The sequence below is a fragment of the Lithobates pipiens genome, unplaced genomic scaffold (assembly GCF_037356315.1).
Source record: "Lithobates pipiens isolate NorthernLeopardFrog02 unplaced genomic scaffold, aLitPip1_a1.2 Scaffold_44, whole genome shotgun sequence".
NCBI classification, from domain to species: domain Eukaryota; kingdom Metazoa; phylum Chordata; class Amphibia; order Anura; family Ranidae; genus Lithobates; species Lithobates pipiens.
The window spans coordinates 5,993,127-6,015,196 of NW_027507870.1; the positions used below are offsets into that span (position 1 = coordinate 5,993,127).

Here is a 22,070-nt window from a genome sequence, read left to right on the forward strand (position 1 = left end):
ATTTTTTTATATATTAAAGGAGAATTATTATAGATTTCTTAAAGAACCCTCTTTTTATACATGTTTTTTAGCAATTTTTATTTAAATGTTTATATAGATTTGAATTTATCCATGTAGAATTATATAAAAAGTGAAATTCGTGATTTAACCACAAGATGTCACTCTCCATCTAATAGTATATGTGAGATGTTATGATCTATATTTTTAACACTAGATGTAATTTTTTAATGTGTTATTTAGTAATCTAGAATGTCTAGGATATGAATATATTTAGTTTGTTGCAATGTCGAATGTTGTTTTTTAGAATAAGACACTACTACAATCTATTAGTATTAAGATAGTCATTCGTCATTGACCTGCGACGGCGCCGCCGTGATTACCATGGCGACGGCGCTGATCGAATAAATAGCTCCGTACATACCACACTCCCATTACCCTTTGAAAAAGTCATGTGATCGTGACGCAACGCGTCAGGGAAGGAGCTGTGGTGTTGCACTTGCCACTTCCGGTCGCGGCCGAGACCGGAAGTTCGGATTGGTATTACATCTATTCGCTGTTATCTACTTAATTGTAAGTTGCTACTTTTTGTTATTAAAATTGTTTAATCTGGATACTACACATGAGAGCCCCCCTGTCCTTTTGTTCTATACTTATGTGAGAGGTGAAGAACCTGGGAAAGAAAGATTCAGCTGGATACTAGCTGCTGGACGATTGTGGATGAAATAGCTTTGGCTTTTAAATTGTGCTTCTTTATCAAGTATTTGAGGTGAGAGGCTGGGGGAAACAGGTGGTGCACTGGCTTGGCACTGAATTGAATCACTGGATTAGTACACACTGTGGAAGTCACCTTTATGCATGGACTTTGTTTATTGTTCACGAAGCATTTGCATGAACTGGAATTAATGAGCATTTATTATTTACATATCTGTTTTGTTTTTTAAAATTGTTTTTTGCACATTTTTTAATGTCCTTGGATTTTACATTTTTTTCTTTTTTGGCATGTATATATTATGTGAGCACATTTATTATCGCAGCAATTACTTTAGTTGCATTTATTGAATCGCACAATTTGCACTTTGTGAGGTGATTCACACTTATTGCACTTTTTATATTTTTTAGTTAATTATTGATTGTATAGGCTTTTTATGGTTAGCGCCGCAATTTATTTATTTTTTACTGTATCACTAGTAGTGTGGAGATCACTATTTTTGCAGGCTGCTTCCACACTTTAATATTATTATTTATACTTTTTTTTTGTTTTTTTACACATTGATTAGCAAGGTGAAGCGCACTAGTACCCTCTAATTATATTCTGGCTGAACCGCTTATATGTATATTGGGTTACTCTATCTATACCTCCCCTATTGGTAATACTATAATACCGTGTACACACGAGTGGAATGTCCGACAGAAAAAGTCAGACGGAAGCTTTTCATCGTATATTCCGATTGTGTGTATGCCTCATCTGACTTTTTTTCCCTTACGAAAATTCTGACCGACCTAGAAATAGAACATGTTTTAAAGCGGGATTCCACTGTCTTTAACGTTTTTTTTTTTTGAGGCATACTGACAATCAATAGTATTAATAATTATAACACTTACTTTTTCTGTTTTTGCAAACAGCAGCATGCCGTTTTCTCCTCAAAAATGATTTTATAAAACCGTCTCCTAACGGTTTCCATTTTGCCTGTGGGCATGTGAAGCCCACAGGCATCCTCTTTCGGGAGAGTGTGCTGCTAAAAGACCAGCATGCACCGCCCGTTCGATAAAAGATCTCGCGCATGCGCAGTCAGCGCAATATCGAGTGCCGTCAACAGCTCCGGTTGCCATGACAACGGGTGTTGTCGTCGGAAGTCCCGCCCCGTTGTGATGGCAACGGAGATAAACAATGAAACAAAGAAGCACAGCACAGACTCCTGGGAAAAAAAAAGAGCCCAGGAGCACCTGCGGCAGACCGGAAGAAGTGACCTGCCGCGGAAGCCCCGCCCCTTTCCGCATCGGCTCCTCCCCTTTCCGCAATTTACAGAGGCAGAAAATTTGAAATAAGAAAAAAACAGAAGAAGACAGCTGAAAGGTAAGGGGGTTACCTAGCGTTTAGGGAAGGGGGGATCACATAGACCTAGGAGTGTAATTTAGGGTGGACCTCCGCTTTAAATATTTCCGACGGAACCAATTCCTATCGTACGTGTTGTACGTCACCGCATTCTAGACCGTTGGACTTTGGTGTGATCGTGTGTACACAAGACAGTTTCAGTGGAGCTCTGTCAGAACTCCGTCAGAAAAACCTTCTGAGTTTATTCCGACGGGAAAAGCGGTCGTGTGTACGCGGCATAAAGCGTGCACTTTTTGTTGCCCATAGACAGATTGCTCTTAAGTGGCTCTTAGGTGGACCTCTCCACATCCACCAACTGTGTCCGACTGGATTGTAGATTTCAATGGGATCATTATTTTTTAAAAGCATACATATTCCCTAAGGAACTCCGTGAATAAGTTTGATGTTATCTGATCTAGATGGCTTCAATCTATGACTAATGCCGTGTACACAGGACCGGACTTTTCGAATGACTAGAACAAATTCGCTGGACAATTCGATCGTGTGTGGGCGTCATCGGACCTTTGCTGTCTAAAAATCAGACGGACTTTAGATTTAAAACATGTTTCAAATCTTTCCGATGGACTCGAGTCCGGTCGAAAAATCAGTTCGTGTGTATGGTAGTCCGACAGACGAAAACCGACGCTAGGGCAGCTATTGGCTACTGGCTATGAACTTCCTTATTCTACGTACGTCATCACGTTTGAGTCCATCGAACTTTGGTGTGCTTGTGTGTGGCCAAGTCTATTCGTTCACAAAGTCAGTCGGAACTCCTCTGAAAGTCCGTCGGGAAGACCGTCAGACCTAGCCCGTCGAAAAGTCTGGTCATGTGTACGCGGCATTAGGCGTCATGTCAACCAATTTGTTCTGTGTACTTTGTAATGCTTGATATTGTTATTCTTTTTTTGTGTGTGTGTGTGTGTGTATCATATATACTCCGAGTGGGGGGGGGGTTGGCGGGGCTTGTTGAAGGGAAGTGTTTTTTTTGTTTTTGTTTTTCTGGGGGGGGGGAGGTTTAGTTTGGTGTTATTTCTATTTTTGTGGTTTTGTCTGTATTGTGTCAATGGCATTTTCATATAAAATAATAAAAAGGATTTGATTAAAAAAGAAAGCAAGGGAACGTTGAACTTGCGTTTACACAAGCCCCTCCCCCACTGACCACCCAGATCATTCGGGAACTTTAAAATTACTCTTCCGTTATTCTTCTAATCAGTAGACGTGATTCAGGCAACTTTAAAGCCACCCAGTCACTTCTACTGATGGCAAGTGGTCCTCCGAACAAAGCTAGAGGATTCAGAATATCATGTCATTGGGGATCAGGTTATTGGCCCTTTAACGTAACAAATTGGGGACCCAGTGCCCTCGGTTGCTGGAGGTGAGAATCATTACTGGGGTGGGGGGGGGATCAGTGGTGACCAGTGCTGAAGGGTAAGGGAAGGGGTAAGGAAGCAGAGCTGAGAGGCAGAGAAGTGGAAGCAGAGGAGGGGGTATTTTAGCTGAATAGCCCTGATCACTGGCTTAGTAGCTGCTAATCAGAGCTATTGTTTTGTTCAGCAGAGTATACTGAACAGTTCTGCTTTTGGTTCATGGTCCCACTGTGACCCTCTGTAGTGGGGGGTCATGATTCTCTGGTAAGCGGCAAATTAAATTATTTGGTGGCAGACCAAGCACTACTCAATCGTATACAGTGGTGGATTGATTACGGTTAATCTGTGGAGGACTTAATTCACACTCTTTATTACACAAGGACTTTTTTGACATACACATATAGACTTGTTGATCCATACATTGGGTGTTTCTAGAGTTTGTATTACTTTATACAAGGGCATGCGGCTTGGTCCTATACTGCAAGGAATAGGCAGTTCGCATGGTTTAAGATTGTAACATTTATATGTATTTATCACTTATGGTTTGATTTTTAATTAACTACCGTATTTATCGGCGTATAACACGCACTTTTTCCCCCTTAAAATCGGGGGAAAGTCGTGGGTACGTGTTATACGCCGATCCCCACTGTCTGTGAGTCTAAAATACTGAGCGCCGCTGAAAAATACCAAGCGCCACCGAAAAATACCGAGCACCGCCGAACAAGACAGAGCCGATTGATCGGCTCCGCTCGTAGTCCCGCCCAGTATGGGCGGGACTGCAAGCCGAGCCGAGTACACAATACAGTCGGCTCGGTCTTTTTCGGCACCGCTCGCTAGAGAAACAGCAGGGAGGCGGGACTACGAGCGGAGCCGAGCAATCGGCTCTGTCTTGTTCGGCGGTGCTCGGTCTTTTTCGGCGGTGCTTGCTCGGTCTGTCTCCGCGGCGGGAAATTTAAACATGGGCAAGGCTGAAAACGGCGCTGGCCAAGCTGCAAATGACACTGCAAAGCTGCAAATGATGCTGGGCAAGCTGCAAATGACACTGATCATTCTGCAATGATAGACAAGGCTGCAGATGCACACTGATAAGGCTGCATTGACGGGCATTTAAATGTACGTTTTTTTTTTCTCTTAAACTTCCCTCCTAAAACTTTTTTCCTTAAAATGCCCTCCTAAACTTGGGGTGCGTGTTATATGCCGGTGCGTGTTATACCCCGATAAATGGTAATATTTAATATTTATTAATAACAGTAATATTTAGAGGCTGGTTAATAGTCCATAATTTATTGTCACGTCATTTATTTACACACATTTTGATGTATGTGGAATTTAGCGCAGCTTATACAGTATATTTTCTTTTAGGTTTTTCATTTAAAAAAATGTCAGGCAGAGAAAGAGGCAGGCCCTTCCGCAGGGGTGGTAGGGGTAGGGCAGGAGCAACAGACTTGAGCCAAAGTGGCAAATTGCAGAAGGTGCGTGCGATTACTTCAAAGGACGCACCAGACTTGGTTGAGTGGCTCACTCAGCCTTACTCTTCTGCACCCTCCTCATCCTCTCGATCTGCACCCTCTTCTTCACTCTCTGTTGTGTGCACCCCCAAAGACACTACCACCAACACCACCACCACCACCACATACCTTCCGCTTGAGTCACAGGAATTATTTTCCTATCCATATCAAGACATTTCTGATGCGCAGCCACTCTTGGCATTGGATCAGGAAGAGGAGGTAGCAACAACCGCCACTCAGCAGTCTGACAACAGTACCCAGATCAGCCCAAGGAGGTTGGTCCCCGGTGTTGCTGCCTACTCCGAGATCTCTACTTATAGCGGTGGGGAAGGTGACGTTGATGATGACGTGTCTAGTGATGTCACGTGGGTGCCCACAAGAGAGGAAGAGGAGGGGAGTTCAGAGGGAGATATGGACCAGCAGATAGGGAGGAGAAGCAGACAGAAATTAGATTGCGCAAGAGGGACAAAGCAGACTGCTAATGTATCAGGAGCGAGGCATCAACCTTGTACGGTCACATCTGGCGCTCCAAGGATGCCGGCACATGGCTCCGCAGTGTGGGCTTTTTTTAACGTGTCCGCTGCTGACAATAGTGTTGCCATCTGCAATCTTTGCAGTCAACGCATTAGTCGCGGTAAGCCCAACACTCACCTAGGGACGACCGCCTTAGGAAGGCACATGAGCAGCCATCACTGAGCCCAGTGGGAGCAACGGAACACACAAAGCCACACTCCAGGCTCTCACCATCCAGCCTCGTCTTCTACTTCTCCTTCTCCTCTCTCCTTACAATTGTCCTCCACTCCACCTTCCATCATGCCATCCTCACGTTTTTCTGCAAAAAGGCAGGCTTCTATGGGCCAAATGTTCAAGCGTAAAAAAATGATAGCGCTGGATAACCCTCTTGCCCAACGGTTGACGTCTGGCTTGTCAGAACTGATAGCCCGCCAACTACTGCCATATAAACTGGTGGACTCGGAGGCCTTTCAAAAATTTGTGGCCATTGGAACACCACAAGGAAGGTCCCAGGAAGGAAGTATTTCTCACAGAAGGGCATCCCAGAGCTATATGGCAATGTTCAGTGGCAAGTGAATGTATCTCTGGCACACAGTGTCGGTGCCAAGATACATCTGACCACAGACACGTGGTCTAGCAAACACGGACAGGGAAAGTATATAACTTTTACTGCCCACTTCTACTCCATCCTCCTCCCTCTCCTCCTCAGCTGACTCCTCCTTTTCCGCTGCTAGCGTCTCTTCCGCTGCGCCACCCAAGATCCCCAGAACCTATTCGACATGCCAGGTGAGACGTTGCCATGCTGTGCTGCGTCTGTTGTGCCTGGAAGCCAAGAGCTGGCCCGGCACTCCTTTCAGCTTTGCGTTCACAGGCAGATCAGTGGCTAACACCGCTCAATTTGACAGTTGGTAAAGTGGTGTGTGACAACGGTGCCAATATGCTTAGCGCATTGAAACAGGGCAAAATCACGCACGTGCCATGCATGGCACACGTCTTAAACTTGGTCGTGCACCGATTCCTTGTCAAATACCCTGGGGTCCAGGACATCTTGTGGCAGGCAAGGAAAATCTTGGCCCATTTCAGAAGATCTTACACGGCCATGGCTCGCCTTGCTGACATTCAACGGCGACACAATCTGCCAGTCAGACGTCTTATTTGTGATTGCCCGACACGATGGAACTCAACCTTCTATATGCTTGATAGGCTGCTCCAGCAGAAACGTGCAGTTAACGACTACCTGTACGAACTCTGTGGCAGAACAGGTTCTGGGGAGCTGGGTTTTTTTTCACCGTGCCAGTGGTTGCTCATGCGCGACGCATGCAGACTTCTGCGGCCATTTGATGAGATCACCAAACTGGTCAGTCACAGCCACGGCACCATCAGTGACATGGTACCTTATGCCTTCTTTATGGAGCGTGCATTGTGTTGTGTCATTGATCAAGCCATGGAGGAGCAGGAGCAGGAAGATGAGGAAGTCACAATGCTGGATGAATTCCCGGGGGGCTACTCTATCTGAGACAAGTCAACAACAGGAGTCTGAAGAGGAGTCAGAGGAGGATGGTGCCGGGGGGGGATGAGGAGGAGCAAGAAGAGCATGCTTTAAACCTTTCTGGGAACCCTGTTGTTGTGCGTGGATGGGGAGAGGAGAACGAGGAGGACGACATTATCCTGGATGATGAGCAGGAGCCAGGCCACCACACCGCTTCCACTTTAGTGCAAATGGGGGCCTTCATGCTCCAGTGTTTTAACAGGGACCCCCGTATAAAAAGCATAAAGGTCAAGGACCAGTACTGGGTGGCAATGTACTTAGACTCCTGGTACAAACACAAAATGGTGAAAATGTTACCACTGTCACAGAGGGCTGGCAGAATGGAGCACTTTCTTCAAGAAATGCTGCATTCTGCTTTTGCATGCGCTGGCAGAGGAGCAATTCCCACTCCCAGAGAAGGAGTTGCGGGTACCAATCTCAACAGCGCCTGCAAGAAGAGGGCTGTTTGAAGATGTGTTGGTGACTTCTGATATGAGGTCATTCTTTCAGCCAACCCATCGACAGGTGTCATCCGGATCCAGCATCAGGGAAGGCCTAGACCGACAGGTGTCCGACTACATCGGGTTAACGGCCGATGTGGACGCTCTGAGAAGTGATGAACCCCTGGACTACTGGGTGGGTAGGCTTGACCTCTTGCCAGAGCTTGCCCAATTTGTAATGGAACTGTTGGCTTGCCCCTCGTTCAGTGTCCTGTCTGAAAGGACGTTCAGTGCAGCGGGGGGGATCGTGACCGATAAGCGCACTCGCCTAGCTCACAACAGTGTTGACTACCTCACATTTATAAAAATGAATGAGGCATGGATCTCGGAGGAATTCAACACATGTGACCAGTAGACCATGTATATGCATAACTCTATAAATTATTTATTTAATCAAGCACACAGACCTTTTTTCTACTTTTGGCTCGCTCACTTGTACAAAAAAAAGCACACCATACTATATGCCCGTACCCTCCTGTTTGAAGAGGTTGAGTGGTGTCATATTTTTGGGCCCCGCAGCGAGTTGCTGGTATCAGTGCTGTGGTCAGTGCTCACTCTCTATCTCGGTGCTGGTGTGGTGTCAGTGCTCTCTATCACGGTGCTGGTGTCAGTGCTCTCTATCACGGTGCTGGTGTCAGTGCTCTCTATCACGGTGCTGGTGTCAGTGCTCAGTCTCTATTGCGGTGCTGGTTTCAGACAGTGAGGGAGATAGCAGCGGAGAAGCCAATCAGCAGGCAGTGCCAGCACCATGGCTGAGGATCAGCACTGGACTGGCACCTCCGGACCACCGCAGTGGAGCCCTGCATAGGTGGGGGTAAGGACCGGGCAGAGGGAGGGGCTCAAGCACAGGTTGGCCCACTGGCACACTGGGACACTGGCACAGGACTGCGCTGCCCTGACTGTGCCGCTGATCATCTCCTGCATCCCCTTCATAGCCTGGCCTGACCTTGCCTCTCCTCCATGGCCTTCATGCGCTCCTGAATATGCAAAATTTCACAGATAAAAAAAGAATGCTTGTCGTTGTCGATCCCAGATTCACTTAATACTTTTGTTATGTCAGTGTCCATGTTGTGGGACTATGTGTGCACAGCTAGTAAGTATTTTGTGGCTGAAAATATGACCTGTAGGTTTTTAAGGTTCGCCTGCCGTTAAAGTCAAAGGGGTCCGCCGCAAACTTTGCAGTTTGCAAACTTTTGGCCGCGTTCGCGGTTCGCGAAACGTCCCGTCGGAAGTTCGTCCATCACTAATCATAATCCCCTTATGTGTTTCCACTGTACTTTCTGTTTCAATGTACAAGTGTTGAGTTCTCATTGATTCTTTCTTGTCCCCTACCCCTTCTATGACAAGGCTAAGGGGAGTGTCCCTAACTGTGGTTAAAGGTGTATGTTTTGTATTTAATAAACAGTTTATGCTGATGATCAACCCTCAACACCTGTGTGGCTTGTCTTGTCATTGAGGGGTTAAGGGCTGGTTATGGCGAGTCTGCAGGCGCATTTGGAGGACAGGAGGCACAGGTCTGGCGGAGATGCCCAGCAGGGGTATCCGAGATCCATCACAGTGGTGGCAGTGGTGGGATGTCTCCTGCAGTCCGGGACATCCAAATCACTACCAGGATTCAAGATCCAGGCAGCCGCCGATGAGCAATATGGGGACCGGCCAGCATGAGAGCTGAGTTCTGGAGGTGGCTGCAGGGCCTGCAGAAGCAACATTGGGGACCAGCAATGGAGCACACTATGCTCGGCTGGGAGGATGTGATCCACCGGCAACTCTGGCAAGAGACGCTAAGTCATGAGCAGCATCAGGGGAAGATCCTTCCCTCCTCCACAGAGATGTACTGGATGCAGTACCGTGCATGGGAGGTGTTCCTGAGGGAATGACCGTGAGATGAGTGGAAGACGGAGCTTGGAAGATTGGTCTGGAAGGAGATGAGGCTGGACACCAGCTACAGAGCCCGCCGGTGGTTCGCTGGCTCAACTGTGGCCAGGTACAGCAGATGGCATCCTAACAGAAGGCATTGGCTATGGCGGCGTGGGGCTGCACTATCAAAAAATGTAGAGACTCAAACTTTGGGAGCGTCAAGGAGTGGTGGCTGGAAGACACCCTGGACTTTCGAGATGAGGTGATGGAACTCCGCAAAGAGGCATGTGACCTGCAGGAATTGGAGTTCCTGGTTGAGCAGGAATGGGAGCTTGAGATTGCCTACAAGCGGCTGTTTGATGGTGATCAGCAGCCTGGCATGGTTCCCGTTGCCTGGGACTGTCCGGGAGAAATAGCGGACAGTCGCGAAGATGCGGAGCAAATGGGGCAAGGGGTGCCCCTACGTTTTCCCATCCTAATCACAATAGAAGAATCAGCGATGATACAGAGGGCACTGCGAGTGCTAGAATGCCGGAACGCACCAGAGGTTCCCCAGGCAGCAAGACAAGTTAATAGCATAAAGGTCTCAGAAGGGGAAGTTGAGATGGGAGCTGGAAGGCTGGTAAATAGTGATCAGCACAAGTCCAGAGTATCACATGCGGTGCCCTAGCAGAAAAGATGGCTATGAGGCAGAGCGCCGTTGGCCTCTGTCCCCCCCCCCCCTCCCAGCACTAGGACACTACCCCAGTGTTCATCTTCCCAGCAGAAGCGCTGGCTAAGGGGCAGAACGCTGTTGTACTCTGCCCAGCATCAAAAAAAGAGACAGGGAGTCCAGGAGATAGTCCCTGCAAGATACTTCCCCAGCGGCTGGTAACTACAGCAGGAGAATAGCAAGTATCTTTTCCTCCCAAACAGCTTAGCACTACCAGCCTACGCTCTGAATAATCCTCTGCCCCGATGCCAGCTGAAACACTGGCATCGGGGCAGAGGATTATTCAGCTCCCCCCAATACCTGCAACCAAGCCCCAGATCAGGGGAGTGCAGACAGCTGTTCCCACTCTGCAGCTGCTATTTTTATTCACAGGAGACCGTACGTGCGATTTTGCTCCCCAGCGCCAGAGTCATACTTTTCCTTTTCCTGTTTGCCTGGGGTGGATGTTTGTGACTAACGCAGGTCCAGACCAGTTGAGGGTCAGGGACGTGGTTAGTCTGTTTTTAAAAGGGGAGAAATGTGACAGAACCCACTGTCACTGTGTGTTTTAGAAGGGACTATGGGCTGGCCTCCTGCCCACAGATTATGGCCCAGAAGAGACTTGGGGACAAAATGGCATTGAGATAATGTAATGTAATGCTACATCCCTTAGACAAAGGTCTGGAGACACCTCTCAGCAGGGGGTGTGTAAGGAGGGGCTGCCTGCTTATCATAATCCCTTTATGTGTTTCCACTGTAGTTTCTGTTTCAATGTACAAGTGTTGAGTTCCCATTGGTTCTTCCTTGTCCCCTACCTGCTTTATGACAAGGCTAAAGGGAGTGTCCTCAACTGTGTTTAAAGGTCTATGTTTTATATTTAATAAACAGTTGATGCACTGCATGTTTAACCCTCAACACCTGTGTGGCTTGTCTTGTGGTTGAGGGGTTAAGGGCTGATTATGGGGAGTCTGCAGGCTGCGGGTGCATTTGGAGGACAGGAGGCACAGGTCTGGCGGAGATGCCCAGCAGGGGTATAAGAGATCTGTCACACTAACTGGGCGTCATATGACGTCCAGCAGGATAACATGCCCCATGCAGCACGGCGATCGCAGAGGTTTCTTAACACGTGATCAGCTGTGACCAATCACAGTTGATAATTGCGAGAACCAGGAAGTTCCGGTAAACAGCATTCCTCAGTTCGCGCTGACAGGGAGAGGTGATTGTCCGCTCTCCCTGTCAGAGGGGGTCTGTGCTGATAATCAGAACATTGATTATCATCACAGCCCCATCAGATGTACCAATCAGCTGCCAATCAGTGCCCAGCAGTGCCCCAATAATAAAGTCTGCCAGTGCCCACCACAGTGCTAATCAGTGCCCATCACAGTGCCAATCAGGGCCCACCACAGTGCCAATCAGGGCCCAGCATTAATACCTGTCAGTACATGCCCAATCAGTGCTGCCCATCAGTGCCATCTATTAGTGTTCATCAATGCTGCTGCCTATCAGTGTCAATCAGTGCCGCCAGTCAGTGCCCATCAATTCCACCGTTCAGTGCTGCCCATCAGTGTTGCCTGTCAGTGCCACCTATCGGTGCCCATCAGTGCTGCATATCAATGCCGCCTATCAGTGCCCATCAAAGTGCCCGGTATTGTATTTGTATTTTTATGGCATCTTTATTTCTAGGTTATAACTTTTATTTGTGACTGAGTATGGGTACACATTCTCATGGGGGATATCTGGATGCCTCTTACTCTTAAAGGGGGCTTACAGATTCTAATAAGTCCCACATGGACCCACATAACCACCAGCCAGTGTTGTGGAGAAAAGCCCTCATTAACACTTGACAAGGCACCCCCCATGTTGAGGGCACGTGACCTGGTTTTGTTCTGGAGGGAGAAGGGTGCATGCTATCACCTCTTCTCCTGTCCCCATTCACACACATGACTGCACATATTTTCATGTGTTTTTGTGTGGCACTCATAAGGCAGCCTTATTATTATTATTCATTATAATGGGCTTCCCTACATGCGCCAAAGAAGCGCCTGCACCTTTTTGGGGCATAAAGCTTTACGCATTTTATTACCCCATATTAGCATGTTTGTCCTGTGTTTTGTCTGGCCACTTATGAAATGCATAGATGTGAATGAATCCTAGGGGTCTGGTATAGATTGTTAGAGGGGTCTCCAAAATTATTTTTGCGTAATGTCCTTCATTAAAATCTGTGTCAGAACCAAAGTCTCTGGTATGTATTTTCTGGGGATCTCATACTTTATTTTTTATTTTTATGTAGGAGGCACCCCCTTCAAATCCATACTAAACTCAGGTCTGGTGTGTATTTTGGGAGGAGTGGGGCGGGGGGCTCTACACATATGTGTTTTCTTTTTTTGGCTCTTTTTTTTAATCTGTTTTATTTGTGTTGTAGCATGTATTAGAACTGGTGTGATGAGTGTACAATGTATGGGCGTGGTGAGTGTACAATGTATGGGCGTGATGAGTGTACAATGTATGGGCGTGATGAGTGTACAATGTATGGGCGTGGTGAGTGTACAATGTATGGGCGTGGTGAGTGTACAATGTATGGGCGTGGTGAGTGTACAATGTATGGGCGTGGTGAGTGTACAATGTATGGGCGTGATGAGTGTACAATGTATGGGCGTGATGAATATACAATGTATGGGCGTGGTGAGTGTACAATGTATGGGCGTGGTGAGTGTACAATGTATGGGCGTGATGAGTGTACAATGTATGGGTGTAATGAGTGTACAATGTATGGGCATGATGAGTGTACAATGTATGAGTGTGATGAGTATACATTGTATCCATATTTTATATTAAATATTGGTTTTCTTTCTCATTTTTTTTTCTATGTATATAACAAATAAAAAAAAAACACAGAGGTGATCAAAGTCTACCAAAAAAAAACCCTCTATTTATGTGAAAAAAAAAATTATATAAATTAGACATGTGCAGAACGAAAAAATCAGTTTTGATTTGTTTTGTTTCAATTTGTTATTTTACATTAATTTGTTTAGTTAAATTTGTTTAATTTGTTTTCAGAATTTGTTTTGTTTATTCGTTTTCAAGTAAATTTTGAATAGTTTTCCAACTTCCAAAAATAATAAAAAAAAGAATAGAAAATAAAGGAATATAACAGAAAAAAAAATCATTCATTTTTATTTTTCTATTCTATTCCTTTATTTTGTATACTATTTTATTGTCTTTGGAAATTGGAAAAACGAATCGAATTTGAAAACAATTAGAAAACTATTCAAATTGGAATTACGTCTGCATTTTTTATTTATTTTTTGTTATTTTTTATACATTTAAATTCGGTACTATTCTAATTCGGAAATTTCGGATATATCCGAATAACACAAATTTGTCTGAAATTTAATTCAGAACAAAAAATGAACCGCACATGCCTAACATAAACGTGATTTGGATACAGCATTGCATGATGGCGTAATCACTGTAATGCCGCGTACACACAGTCAGAGAATCCGTCGGAATGCATCTTATTGGACCGTGTCGTCGGATAATCCGACTGTGTGTGGTATGCATCGGACTGATTCCATCCGAATCTCCGTCGGACCCAATTTTCCAACATGTTGGAAATATTTCCCGACCAACTGGGCCGGTCGGACGTAATCCGATCATGTGTAGAGAATTTTGATCGGACAAAGTGCCACGCATGCTCAGATCAAATTCCTACATCAAAGCTATTGGCTACTAGCCTGAATGTAGTCCCATCATAACGAAATTACGTCATCACGTTCTGAAAGATCGGATTTTGCGACAACTTAGTTCGACTGTGTGTATGCAACAGTTTCGGACACGATCCGTCAGACTAAATCTAACGGACAAAATCCGACGGATTTTGTTAGCAGAATCTCTGACCGTGTGTACAGGGGCTAAGAGTTAAAGTAGCACAATACTGAAATGATTTGGAATCACACTGATGGAAATGAATAGAAAGTCACTCACCTCATTGGCCGCCATTGGAGATGAAGGTAGGTCACCGCTTATCTCCCAAGATGTAAATCTGATAAAACAGAATGCAGTAGTAAGACTTGTGAAGAGGAGGAGCTCAGATATACAGAAGACGGGGTGGAGATGGCTGTACCAGTAATCAGATGATGGGAGAAGTGTGGTTGGGAAGGTTTATTGGAACGTGTGGAGTTTTGAGTCTTTTATAATCCTGATGTGATGTAATATGATTGGTCGGTTTCCAGACTCCTCCAGTGAGGTTATCAGAAGACGTCAGATCACTGTTGATGAAGCTGTTCAAACAATAACTCGTACACGGAACTGCAGGCTGCAATGTAATAAAGATTTCTAAAAAAAACTGACATTGACAACAAAAAACATGTAAATGATATGTGAAAGTCCATAGCAGTCCGAAGTTTAAATCAGTATTTTTTGCTATGGCAATTGTTGCAATATTTTATGTCACGCGATATTTGCACCGTGGTTTTTCAAACGCAGCTTTTTTTGAAAAAAAAAGTTTAACAAAAAAGATTTTAATGCAACAAAAACACAATATATAATACAATATAGAAATTTGTTTATGTTAATATATGAAAGATCATGTTGTGCCAAATAGATACCTAACATGTCACATTTTTTAAATTGCGCACACTAGTGGAATGGCGACAAACTTTGTCACTTAAAAAAATCTCCATAGGCACCACTTTAAAAATGTTTACAGGTTACTGGTTTAGAGTTACAGAGGAGGTGTAGTGCTAAAATTTTTGCTCTCACCATGTGTGGTGCAAATACCGTGTGCGTGACTTACGTATGCGTTTGCTTCTGAGCGCGAGTGCAGAGGAATAGTGGCACTTTAATTATTTTTTATCTGATCACTTTCATTCTTATTACAAGGAATGTATGCATGCCTTGTAATACAAATAAAGGATGGCAGGTCCTCTTTAGGCAGAGATCTGGGGTCTATTCAACCCCAAATATCTCCTTTACCTTTAAAAGGAAAGATAATAAATGTAATCTTTTGCTTAAAAAAAAAAAAGAAAATGTTTACTTGTTTACTGTACTAATCCGGTGTTCTGTCAAAAAGTGTCCGGCCATCGGAAAGTGTCCGCCCCGCACTGCGCAGACGCAGCGCTTGCGCAGTACGGAGGAGAAGGAGACTCCGAGAGTCTCCAAAGAAGCCCCACCATCTAAGTGGACATACGGTAGCACATAGTAACAGGGCAGGGCCTCGCTTCCCTTGGCTATTTTTTATTCTAACTCTATGGCCGCGTACACACGCGGGGACTGTTCGCCCAACTTTGTCCGTCAAACAGTTTCGGCAAACAGTCCGTTCAAAATTAGCATGGACGGACATGGCCACACACGACGTACGAACAGTTTGCTGAAACCGTGCGCGATGACGTGAACGGCACGTACGACGGGACGAAAAATACGACGTCCTATACACTGCATTATAACTTTCGGCGTGTAAAGCCTTTCTGAGCATGCGCGGAACTTAGTTTGTCGAACAAGCCTACACACGAGGGAACTGTTCGCTGAAACAAGGTTTCAGCGGACAGTTTTTCGGAAATTCCGAAAAACCTTGTTCAGCGGACTGTTCGCTGAAACTGTCCGCTGAAAGCCCACACACGAGCGGACTGTTTGCCGAAACACTGTTCAGCGGACAAAGTTGGGCGAACAGTCCCCGCGTGTGTACGCGGCCTATGTCCACTTGGATGGTGGGGCTTGAACCTGGACTCACAAGGCAGGCGCCTTTCATCTTCGGAGACCTTCGGCGTCTTCTTGTCCTCCGTACTGTGCAAGCGCACTTCAGGGTGGACACTATCCGATGGGAGACAGTATTTGACACTACACGCGATTTGACGTCATGACTTTGTTCTGGTCCTCTAAAGCCCCGTACACACGAGCGGACATCCAAAGTCTGACGGAATGATTCCAGCAGACTATTCGATCGTGTGTGGGCTGCAACGGACTTTTGATTCGCAAAAGTCTGACAGACTTTAGAAATGGAACATGCTTCAAATTTTTCCGCCAGAACTCTGCCGGACCCAGTTCCTACCGAAAAATTTGCTCGTGTGTATGCTATTCCGACGGACTAAAACCGACGCGAGGGCAGCTATTGGCTACTGGCTATGAACTTCCTTATTCGAGTCCAGTCGTACGTCATCACATTCGAATCCGTCGGAGTTTGGTGTGATTGTGTGTGGCCAAGTCCGCTCATTCGGAAAGTCCGTCAGAACTCTGTCAGAACTCCGGCAGGACTCCGGCAGGACTCCTTCGGAAGTCTGTCGGACATAAGTCTGGTCGTGTATACGCGGCATTAGACCATTGAGGTGATCAGTATCAAAAGATGGTGTCACCCCTGTATGGAGCTATATTGTCAGTGAAACCACGTCCCCAAAACAATAGAATGGATCACTCAAAAAAGAGTGTGTGTCCTCTGGTGGGACTTTGTATTGGGTCACTGACACATTTAATAATAGTATATAGAGTAGGAAAGAGTAGTAATTAAAAAATATATTTATTATAAAGATAAAATAATAACTATGACATATACCAGATTCAACATCTAAAATGGATGCACATTAATGGATGTAATGATTGAATACAAGACATAAACCAAAAACGGTGATACACAACAGAAATAGCCCAACATTTCCAGGTATTTGAAGGTAAACCTGTTCAGAGATAATAGGTTTAGTAGCAACAAAATTTACGTCTATGGTTAAAAATGAAAGAGAAATAATGGACAGAGTTTGTAAACATACACAGTGCATAAAAGAATTATTGCATTTTCAGCAGATGTAGCCTTGTTAATCATATGTATAATAATAACATTGTACAGAAAAAAAAAAATATATATATATATATACTGACCGTGTATGTTACATAAAGGGTTTAAAAACATCCAAAGCATCCAATAGGAAATCGGTCAGCTGCAGCTCCACAAGAACCGGGAAACAGCGGGGGGGGGGGGGGGGGGGGGACAGAAAGAGGGGAAGGAACAAAGAAAAGCCTCCAACGGTGGACGTTATGTCCCTCAGATGGACAAGGATCCCCAACGGTCACAGTAGCTCCACAAAGGGCAGCCCCCAGTGGCGCATGTCCCCACTCCGTAAAGGGGTGAAACAGGACCAATTCAAAAGGAAAGGTCCACCACCGCTCACAATCACTAGAAAAAAATACAAAAATAATAATAATAATAAAGTGCCATCTAAAAAAACTGTGTTATTTTCATTAACTAGTGAGCTCTATGGATGCATTGAAGATATGCATAAATCTAACAAGCAATGTCTACGGGTGAAAGCACATCTACCAAAAATCCTGGCTCTCAATTGCATATCTACAGGTGGGGGTGGGGGGGGCTTTGCTTGTTTAATCAGTCAGAGACAAGGTGAAGGTTAAATTAAACTTCCTTGTAGAGTATCAGATCAAGCGTTTGAATCTGAAGAAACTCAACACAAAGGAAACACAGTGTTGGTTCCCAGGTCCAATATTAAGCCCGTATAAAGACAGTCAAAATAGTTGCAACAGCTAGTCAGAGAATAGATTTCCAGACTGCATCTAGTGCCCCATCTGTGGTATGCTGCAAGCAGGAAAAATAATTGGGAGACACCTGTTTAGGTATGTGTGTCATACATTGATCAGCCCTATGATAGGCCGACTGGTCTCAGAGGGGAGGTACAGAGAAGGACGTGTTGTCGCTGGATGAGTGCCCCCCGAGTGCAGCGGCGCGCAGTGCCACCCCCATACCCATCTCCTCGCTCAGGGTCTCCCCTATATGCTATATTACACTAAAATTTACTTTATTCAACTTACTATGACTTATTATGCTGGAAAGACTTGGGACAATGCCATGTCTGGTTTCTATAAGAATTTTTCACAAAATGAGCAAAAGGACTTAGAACTCAAGTCAAGATGGACATTACTAATTTGTGATGTCCCTCTTGACCGCTTCCCGACCGGCGCACAACGATGTACGTCGGCAGAATGGCATGGGCAGGCAAACAGGTACAGGTACGTCCATTTTAAATTGTCAACCTGCTGTCGCGTGCGTGCCGCCATCGGCGCGCGCCGCTCGGGGCCCCCGTGAGTCCGGGCGCGGGTCCCGTGGACTTGATCTCTGCGGGGATACCCACGATCGTCTCACAGGGAGTTACCGATGTAAATAGCAGCTCCCCCATTCTGCCTAGCAACAAGTGACACTGATCTCTGCTCCCTGTGACTGGAGCAGAGATCAGTGTTCACTAACACACAGCCCAGCCCCCCACAGTTAGTAACACGCCCCTAGGACACACTTAACTCCTACACTGCCACCCCCTGGTTAACCCCTTCACTGCCAGTGTCATTTACACAGGAATTAGTGCATTTGCATAGCACTGATTGCTGTATAAATGACAATGGTCGCAAAAATGTGTCAGAAATGTCCGATGTGTCCACCATAATGTCGCAGTCACAATAAAAATCGCTGATCTCCGCCATTACTAGTAAAAAAAAAAATTATTAATAAAAATGCCATAAAACTATCACCTATTTTGTTAACGCTATAAATTTTGCGCAAACCAATCAATAATCGCTTATTGCGATTTTTTTTACCAAAAATATGTAGAAGAATACGTATCGGCCTAAACTGAGGAAAACAATGTTTTTTATATGTTTTTGGGGGATATTTATTATAGCAAAAAGTAAAAAAATAATGCGTTTTTTTTTTCAAAATTGTCACTCTAATTTTGTTTATAGCGCAAAATATAAAAACGCAGAGGTGATCAAATACCACCAAAAGAAAGCTCTATTTGTGGGAAAAAAAGGACATCAATTTTGTTTGGGAGCCACGTCACACGACCGCGCAATTGTAAGTTAAATTGACGCAGTGCCGAATCACAAAAAGTGGTCCGGTCTTAAGCCAGCAAAATGGTCCGGGGCTGAAAGTGGTTAATAGAAGAATATAAAAAATAAATTAAAAAAAATTGACAGGGAACTTGAACCTCTATACAGGAAACTTATGCCATTCAAAACACATGCATCTTTCCTGCAACTGGACAATGATCTGAACGAACACTTGGAACAATACCAAATAAGGGCATCCTGGTCAATAAGGAAAACACACTCCCGAGGGACCAGACTGCCTTTCTTGAACAGAAAAAGTATAATTGAAAAAATACTCAAATCAAATCCAAGTTTTACTTTAAACCAAGATCTCATAATAATGATCCTGGGTTGTCAGATGCTTTGTCTCTGTCTTCACTGTCCTCCAGGGGTCAGTCTGAGTCAAAGAGATCCAAGAAGTCAAAAAAAGGACAAAATGGAAGTGGTTCCAATGGTAAACAACATAAAAAATGGATTACTGAATCACACAACTCTGCGGCACATCACCATGGCACACAAGTGATGCAAGGTAATATCTCCTCTAATAAAAGCACTTTATCAACATTGCCTCACTCAGACACAAACTTATTTTTATCCCAGGTTGTCTACAGTAGGTAATAAAGCACCATCACCCAATGTCGCACAGGATGAGAGTTCGGTCAGAGGAGTCACTAGGGATGAGCCGAACACCCCACGGTTTGGTTCGTACCAGAACTTTCGAACGGACCGAAAATTGGTACCAATTTTAGAACCCCATTAAAGTCTAAGGGACTCAAACGTTCGAAATCAAAAGTTCTAATTTTAAAGGATATTATGCAAGTTATTGTCCTAAAAAGGGGTTGGGGGCCTGGCTCTTGCCCCAGGGGACATGGGTCAATGCAAAAAAAAAAGTTTTAAAAACGTCAGTTTTTTCAGGAGCACTAATTTTAATGACACTTAAAGTGAAAAAAAAGTTAAATATTCCTTTAAATGTCATGCCTGGGGGGTGTCTGTAGTATGCCTGTGAAGTGCCACGTGTTTCCCATGTTTAGAGCAGTCCCTGCACAAAATGACATTTCTAACAGAAAAAAAGTCATTTAAAACTGCTTGCGGTTTTAATGTTATATCTGGTTCCGGCAATACGGATGAAAATCATTGAGAAAAATGGAATGGGTACCCCCCCACACCCATTACCAGCCCTTTTGGGTCTTGTACAGATATTAAGGGGAACCCCGTACCCAAATTACGGGTACGGCTATATAATCAGAATAGCAGTATACAGGCGGTGCAAACAAGACAGGGACTGTGTAGGTTTGTTGTGTTAAGTAGAATCTGTTTGTAATTTTGAACTGGTACATTTTTAAAGTGTAGCTCCAGTCAAAAAATCTATTTTTAAGCTTTTTGGAAAACATAGGGAAGGGTTATCACCCCTCTACAATTTTTTTGGCCCCCCCGTGTTTTTTCTGTTGTCTCCTTCCATTTGCAAGTAGGAGACATTTGTAAGTTGGATGTTTGAAAGTAGAGGCCTGCCCTATATGCTCTGCATAAATTTGGGCCTAAGGTGTTGGTGTTTCCACAATACTGTAAGCCCTCACAGTTAATCTTGGTGGGCGCTGGAGAGCCCTGCTGTGAACTATTATATCAAGAATTGTAATTACATGTCACTGTTGAACAGTGGTAGAAAAATTGGGCTTTTGGTGGTGATGGTTGTTGGTGCCACAACACTGTAAGTCCTCACAGTTATTCTCGGTGGGTGCAGGAACGGGCCCTGCTGTGAAATATTATATCAAGAATTGTAATTACTGTACATGCACCTGTTAAATAAGGGCTGAAAATTTGGGCCTTAGGCGCTGGTGCTGGTGCCACAATGCTGCAACCTCTCACAGATACTCTAGTTGGAGTGCAGGAATGAGCCCTGCTGCAAAGTATTGCATCAAAAATTGTAATTACACGCCCCTGTTAAACAGGGGCTGAAAAATTGGGCCTTAGCTTGGAAGAACATTTTTGGTTCTGGGCGCCGCCACCAGTGGCTATCAGCAGGATCATTGAGGAGGAAGAGGATAGTCAGTCAGCATAACAGGATAGCATCAGCATAGGCAGTCTTGAAGGGATGTGACATTTCCAAAAAAAATATTTGGTTACATCAGCTTCAGGGGCTTGGTAGCTGGTGGTGATGATCCAAGACTGATTCATCTTTATGAAGGTTAGTCGATCAACCAAGTTGGTGGACAGGCGCACCCTGTGATTGGTTACAAAGCCTCCAGCAGCACTAAATGTGTGTTCCGAAAGAATGCTGGATGCAGGACAGGCCAGTAGCTCAATTGCATACTGTGCAAGCTCTGGCCAGTAATCCATCCTCAAGACCCAGTGACCCAGAGGATTTTCAGTGGGAAAGGTGTCCAAGTCTGACCTTGCCCCTAGGTATTCCTGCATGTAAATCAGATGCTGGCAATGGTTGCTGGAACCGATCATATCTTGGGGCTGCGGACTAAAAAACTGTCTGAACGCATCGGTCAGACGGCCACCTTCTCCACCGCTCCTTCTGTGACTGACCAAAGCCTCAGCAACACATTGTCCAGGACCAGGAATTTGTAACCACCTAGTCTCTGGGAAAGCGCTGCACAGACCTTTCTGCAAGGCCTCCGGGAGATGTCTCATCCTCTGCTCCCTCTGTGATGGCAAGATAAGGTTCACAACCTTACCCTTGTACCGTGGATCAAGGAGAGTTGCCAGACAGTAATGATCCCTCTCCTTGATTCGAAGAATATGAGGATACTTCTGTAGGCTTTGCAGGATAAGGGAAGCCATGCAGCATAGGTTAGCTGAGGCATTCGGTCTGAAGACCTCTGGGTCACTAAGGACGACACGATCCGCAGCCACCTCCTCCCAGCCACGTACAAGTCCACGGGTTTCTTGGGATTGTAAATCATCCCTAAAAGACTGTTGCTGATGCTCAGTGCCAGGCTCCACCTCCATGCTGACACAATCCTCCTCCTTTTCCTGTGTGATCGGTGGGACAGCAGGAACACTGGATAAAGGGGGCCTTGAGAGGCAAGGAAGGCCTCATCTTCCTGCCTCTGTTCTGCCTCAAGTGCCTGTCCATTATTCCACAGAGCGTGTTCTCCAACAGGTGGACAAGAGGTACAGTGTCACTGATGCATGCACTGTCACTGCTCACCATC

General features: G+C 45.2%; 1 pseudogene across 1 annotated transcript in view; it reads right to left on the reverse strand.

The window, feature by feature from the left end:
- The window catches only part of LOC143956910 (cytosolic phospholipase A2 gamma-like), a 291,348-nt pseudogene extending 277,041 nt beyond the window's left edge, over positions 1–14,307 (reverse strand). Inside the window, exons 1-2 of the transcript XR_013269985.1 lie at positions 14,180–14,307; positions 14,041–14,098 (exon numbers count right to left, since the gene is read on the reverse strand). The product of XR_013269985.1 is annotated as a cytosolic phospholipase A2 gamma-like (transcript). The remainder of the gene's footprint in view (positions 1–14,040; positions 14,099–14,179) is intronic.
- Between the last annotated feature and the right edge of the window lie 7,763 nt (positions 14,308–22,070).